Raw genomic sequence first — 7,036 nt, 5'->3', positions numbered from 1 at the left:
CAGATGGTTCAGTGGTTAGGTGTACTCATTGCTGTTCCAGAGGACCCAAGTTTGGTCCACAGAATCCATACTGGATTCCCAAACCCTTAGAACTCCAGCTCCAGAAGATGACTCCTTCTGCCTCCACGGTGATGCAGGCGCACGCATGCTCTCACACACACACACAGATGCAGGCCCACATGTGCTCAAGCACACACACACACAAGCATAGGCAGAAGCATAGACACAAAGACATACTCACATGAAGTAAATAAATCTCATTTTTAAAAGACAGATAAATGAGGGGAAAAAGATTACAAATAATGTAATATAAATTTTACATGACATGAGAGGCTCCAGAAGGAAATGAAAGTTCAAAGAAATGATGTATCTGTCCTATGGTTAATGAGTCAAAAGTTGTTGGAAAATATAATAGGATGCAAAAGATCTAAGAACTAAAAGAAGTGAGTGTCCTACACTAGGATCCCACTGGGGTCCACTCCCTTCAGAGGTACATGTGTGCTTTTCTTTGATGGTAGGAAGGGTCTCTCTCACCTAATATTCTTACATACTACTTAGATCAAGGTCACAGAGTTCTTTCTGTTCCTACCTTATTTTCCTTCAGCTTAATTCTTTCAACTTGCCAAGAAACATGTATGGAGGCAGCACATCCTGCATCCCATCAGGATGATAGCCATATTGATGCCCAATCTGTCTACCATGGATACTCATACAAAAAGGAAAACTGGCATATGCATAAACTGTCATAAATCTATAACTGATATACCTGCAATGGTTGACTAGTAGAAAGTCAAGATTTATTTTGCTTCTCATTTCTGGAAGCTCCATATCCAAATGCAGTGAAAATATTATCTTGGAGCCTGTCAGGAGTGCCAGATAGTAATAGCAGATAACACATGGTAGAGCAAAATGCTCATCTCATGGGCCAAAAAAAATATGTGTGTATGTGTGTGGGGGGGGGGGGGGGAGGAAGAGAAAGAGAGAAAGAGACAGAGAGCGGGAGAGAGAGAGACATAGAGGCAGAGAGACAGACAGATAGACAGACAGACAGACTGACCTTGGGTCAGTGTGTGGCAGATCATCTGCCTTGAATGCCCAGCCAACACTGGACATTGCAGCTGCTCTACTGCTCCAGCTCCAATCTAGCCTGGACCTCACAAGAACTTTTTTATGGAAGCCGGGTGTTCTTATATCCTGCTAAAGCCAAGACCAATCCAGGTCTAGAGGGCAGCAGAAACCCTGGCCCCATTCAGTGTGCATTAGCATCTTTCAAGTCCCTGCTACCTTCAGGTTTCGTACTGACAGAGTGACTTAGACAGTGTCTACTCGAGGCCTTCATTTTTGTTCAGTGTTTGTTGTTTTTATTTTATGTATATGGACATTTTGCCCACATGTATATCTGTACACCACTGGCACACTTGGTGCCTATAGAGACAAGAAGAGGGAATCAGAACCCATGGAACTGGAGTTACCTGTAGTTGTGAGCTACTCACATGTAGTATGTGAGTGCTGGGAATAGAAGCCAGGTCTTGTAGAGTAACAAATCTGCTCTTAATCACTGAGCCATCTCTATAAAACAATGTCTTCCATTTTTAGTTTACTGTTCTGCAAGATACACATGGTTCCAATAATTATCTTCAAAAGTTGATACAATAGTGGAATCATATATCTAAAGCATGCAGCCCTAGCCTAACACTCCAGAGCACATCCCTATGATCTTAGGACATCCCTCTAGGCCCACGTGTAAAAGAGAACAGTAGCTCTTCATAGTGATGGCTTGGGACTGAGCCATTCATACACAGGCCTTTGAGGAATACTAAACAAATTTAAACTGTAGCATCATCTTCAGTCATTTTATTCTCTACATTTCTGGTTCTAGAAGTTGCCATAATTTACAATCAAAAATGAAGTAAACAGGTGTTTTCAATAAATGACTCTGAAAAAGACTGGATATTTATATTATCTGTGTTTCACAAGTGTCAAAGAGGTGAGCATGATATGGAGAGATGGCCAGTAAGATTCCATGAGAGTTCTCAAGTCACACAGATAAACAAGAAGAAACCAGAGATGGAGTAGGATCCCCATATTATGATAAAATTACAAGAATGTGTGCATTTAGGTTTATTCTCCAGTTCCCAGCAGAGAGCTTCTAAACTGTTGAGTGTTGGTTATTTGATAGGGACATCTTTTGTTACTCACAAACACACCATGATTTACACTAATGAGATAGCTCTTGAGGGGCCTAACACAGCCTTTTGATGGGCCTGGTTACAGTGCCAGAAAAACCAACCATGTGATAAGGTATTTATTCTACTTCCAATCTCCAGGGAAAGGAGAGGGCTGACAACTGAGGTGATCCCCAACTGGCCGAAATTCTATCAGTCATGACTACATAATGAAGACTACCTTAACAACCATCTGCCCAGCTTCCATGTTAGTGAACACATCTGTAGAAGTTCAGAGAGAACCACCTGTGTCCAGAATCCTGGACATCTTGCCCTATGTACCAATTCACTTGCTTCCCTTATGGGACTATGTCCATACTAATTCCAGTCAGAACTGAATTGAATGTAGGACAGCTAGTTGGTGACTAGAGAATTGCTTGGTGTGGAAACACACACACGTTTAATGTCAGATTCACTGTGAGAATGAAGAAAAGATTTCCTTTCAGTCACAACTTTTGTCTACAGGGAACAGTAAATCACATGACATGTAGAGATAGATGTGGCTGTTTAGTTCCATCCAATGGTTCCATCAAATTTCAACCCAATTTTTCCAGATTCTCTTAGTCTTCAGAAGAATGTCTACATGAGACTTCTTAGTTTTACAATATCATCTCCAACTTTAACCACATCATCAGTCATTCAAATACATATGACAGCTACATGTGACATAACCATAGTGTCTGGATTGACTTGTTAAGAGAGAAACCAAGAATTAAAAAAAAAAAAAAAACTACCTGCAAGAAGATGAGCTCTCAGATGGTAAAGAAGTAAATTTCATAGTTGAGGTAGTAAGAATTTCATGGAGCAAAAAGCAAAAGACTATCATACAGATACTGCCAGAAAAGCAACCACTGGCATTCCACTGATGGCGATCTTGGAAAGGGAATGGAAGTTTCTCAGGTAAATCTATGACAAAAGCCATATGTCAAATAAAATGCAGGGCATTCATTTCCTAATGCTGATCTAACCCAACATCTCAGATCAGCCTGAGATGTTTTAGCCTACAAAACACATGTTTTTTTTCTCTTGACTCTGGAGATCGGATGTATAAGACCAAGGTTATTTTTTCTGAGGCCACAATCCTGAGTTCTATGTGTGTCAGTGTCCCAAGTTACTCTTGTTTTTAAGATTTTAACTCAGGAAAGTTACATGAGCATGACGTTACATGCATCGGTTCCATGTACTACACGCTGAGTATCTTGCCTCCCACCGTCCTCTACTGTGTCTCCCTTCCTGTTGGTCTTTTTGCTTTGCTGGTCACTTTCACTTCTACATTCATGACACTTCATGGTAATGTAAGTACCTTTCTGATAGACTCACCAATCATATTGGGAATATGCCAAGCCATAAAGCCTCATTTTAACCTCCTCAGCTTTATGAATGTCCTCACCTCTGGAAACAGTTACATTAGGGTGCTGATCATTTGGGGCATTGTCATGACTTTTGGAGAGAGTCACACATCAGCTTATTTAAGGAGTAGTAGAAGTCTACAGTCTAAGTCGTTAACTGAATTGAATCCTGGAATCTGTGTGGAATTGCAGGGAAACAGATAATACCTGAAACTGATGAGGACCATGTGCTGTCTTTTAAATAAACAGAAAGAATGAGAGAGAAGAGGAGAGCTCTCTGGTCTTTTACACAGGGTTATGAATACATCAGGAGGATTCTGGCCAGCCTTTGTTACTGCTCACAACTTCATGTAAATCTAATAGTCTTCCAAAGACTTTATCTCCAAAAATCATCACATGGAGACTTCAATATGTGAATTTGAAGGGAGATAGGTACAGACACTCAGTCCATGGGCAATGGATCCAGAAAGAGCTCTTTAGAATTCTTGATGGCATCCAAGAAATAGTGAAATGGATGACAGAATGAATGGATGTAAAGAATACTTTGTTTGCATGGAGACCACCGTCAAAGGAAAGGTGGGAAATGTGACAGGTGCTTGAAAACAAAGAAGATATCTTTTCTAAGAGATATTTCCCACTGAAAATATTTTTTAATTTTATGGGCATAAGGGAAGAAGTATGTGGGAAGGAAGGAAAATGGAGGAGAGGGTGCATAAGTGAGAATCCCTGGACCTCTGTTCAGGTCTGAAGCAAGGTCACTTCTGAGGATAAAGAGAGAAAATCAGAAAGCATTTTTATGGAAATTTTCCTCTGCTCATGCAATATGTTGATGTTCATGGAGTATGAAGTTGAAGAATATCAAGCATTGGGGGAAATTCCAAGAAAATTATCTGGAGATTCAAACAGGATTTAAGAGCAATAGTTAGATTCGCTCTAAGTTGTTCTTTCCTATTCAGTTATTTATTTCCACTATTAAAATGTCTGCATAAATGAAAGTCAGGTACAGGGCAAAGCTTTTCTCTATGATGTCATATACCTAGGAGAAGGTTGCTAAGAAAGAGTGTGATGGCTTTTCTTGGAAGGAAGACAGCATGTCAGATGTGAAGAAAGGACAAGGAGACTAGAATCCGGTGAGCTCAAGTAGATGACCTCACCCCAATACACATGCACAGTGAAATGAGGAAAAGCATTTCAATCCTTAATCCTTATCATATGCAATCCTTGAAAGATGCCTGTCAGCAGGCATTAGCACCAACACTTTACAGATGATGGAATGAGACCCCAATATAGTTTCCCCAGATCTCCCAGACGGATAAGTGCCAAATCTAGGATTCTAACCTGTACCCTTCACAACATTAAGAATTCTCCATTTCCTACACATCATAGTAAGCACTGTGAAATCAGTAAAAAATAAAAACTCCAAAGTGCTTCAGTAGATACAAAGTTGAGTAGAGATTGTGGCAATTCTGAATGTCTCTGACTGAATGCTGAAAAACTCTGGTTTGGATGGTACCAAGAATTTCTTTGGTATCTTTAGCTAACAATTCATTCTCTCAAATTGCTACTCAGGGGACACACTTCAACATGTTTTACTAGTTGATAAATATGATTGTTAGATTGGTTGTCAACTTGACACAACCTAGAATTGCCTAGAAAAAGAGTCTCTATGGGGTGGGGGATTGTCTACATTGAGTTGGCCCATTGACTTTTCTGTAAAGGATTGTCTTAATTTAATTAATGTAGAAAGAGTCAGCCTACTATGGGTGTCACGATTCCCTAGGAATGAATTCCTGAACTGTCTGAGTGGAATCAATTTGAGCACAAGCAAGCAATTGAGAGAGCATAAATGTATTTCTCTCTACTCTTAACTGTAGATATGATGTTACTAGTTGTCCTAAGTTCTAGCCAAGTTGTTTTTCCTGTAATTGACTAAAACCTGGAACTAGAAATTAAAATAAAGCCGTTCTCACCTACATTACTCTTGCCAATGTATTTTGTAACAGCAACAATGATAAAGCTATAAGACTACCTTAACAAATTTTAATCTAAGAAAAAATTTTAAAAACCATTTGTATTGTATAGCTATCAAAAACCTAGTAAAAAATCAAGTTATTTGCTGGGCATTGGTGGCACATGCCTTTAATCCCAGTATTTGGGAGGCAGAGGCAGGCAGATCTCTGAGTTCGAGGCCAGCTTTGTCTACAAAGTGAGTTCCAGGACAGCCAAGGCTATACAGAGAAACCCTGTCTCAAAAAAAAATCAAGGAATTCTTTTCTTTTCTTTTTCTAGAAAATTCTTGTGATGTTCTCTTTGTCTGTCTCTAGTCTCTCGCTGTTCTTGGGTTCTTTAGAAGGGTCTTGTGGTTTTTACCCAGGATGAGGTACAACTACTTAGGATAATGTCATTTAACCAAATGTTGCACTTGGGAAACTCAAAACAATCATCATCTACTCATTAAGATGAAAGATAAATAATATTTGATTGTTTATCAAATTTGATTTATCAAATTAACAATCACAGATTGTTCTACATCTATATAATGTTTTACTGCCTCAGTACCAACTCACTGCTGTCTAACTTAGTTTTTCTTACTTCATATAAGTGAAATTCCCCCCCCCCAAAAAAATACAGCAACTCTCAAAATGACTAATGTCTTAGTCAGTGTTTCTATTCCTGCACAAAACTTCATGCCCAAGAAGCAATTTGGAGAGGAAAGGGTTTATTCAGCTTTCATTTTCACATTACTGTTTATCACTAAAGGAGGTCAGCACTGAAACTCAAGCAGGTCAGGAAGCAGGAGCTGATGCAGAGGCCATGAAGGGATGCAATTAACTGACTTGTTTCTCCTGTTTGTTCAGCTTGCTTTCTTATAGAATTCAGGACCACCAGCCCATCAATGACACCACTCACAATGGCCCTCCCACTGCTAATCACTGAGAAAATGCCTTACAGCTGGATCTTGTGGAGGCATTTCCTCAAGGTAGGCTCCTTTCTCTGTAATAACTCCAGTTTGTGTCAAGTTGACACACAAAACTAGCCAGTACAACTAAAGTATATTTGTGGTACATAACAGGGAACCCAGTTATATGTGGTGAGTCCTACAGTCAAACCTACTGGAGGGCTCTCCTTCCAAAAGAAATCTCACCTGTGTTGAAACTGCTTTATACTTGTGAGGCAGCAGAATTGACTCTCTTTTGCACCATTAGAGTAGGAGCATGATGACCGGCTACATATTGAAAATGAAACAACTCAAAGCCCACAGAAAAACAGTTCAGTGTAGCTGTGTTCATACATCTTTTGTTCATTTGTTTCAAGTCTGGAAGAAGGAAGATCGAGCCCCTACTAACTGTATGGAAACTAAAGCACCCCATTAAACTTGGGAAGTTTAAAAGCCAGGTTTATCATTTCTGATCTTGTTAATTAGGATACTATCTCTGTGCCCTCTAGTTAGTCTGGCTAATG

The 7,036-nt window shown here is 39.6% G+C and overlaps 1 pseudogene; it reads left to right on the top strand.

Moving 5' to 3' along the window:
• The first annotated feature begins 3,403 nt into the window (after window positions 1-3,403).
• LOC116083856 overlaps window positions 3,404-7,036 on the top strand; it is a 30,724-nt pseudogene continuing 27,091 nt past the window's right edge.

Source organism: Mastomys coucha, unplaced genomic scaffold (assembly GCF_008632895.1).
Source record: "Mastomys coucha isolate ucsf_1 unplaced genomic scaffold, UCSF_Mcou_1 pScaffold8, whole genome shotgun sequence".
NCBI classification, from domain to species: domain Eukaryota; kingdom Metazoa; phylum Chordata; class Mammalia; order Rodentia; family Muridae; genus Mastomys; species Mastomys coucha.
This window is presented reverse-complemented; position numbering and strand designations above follow the sequence as displayed.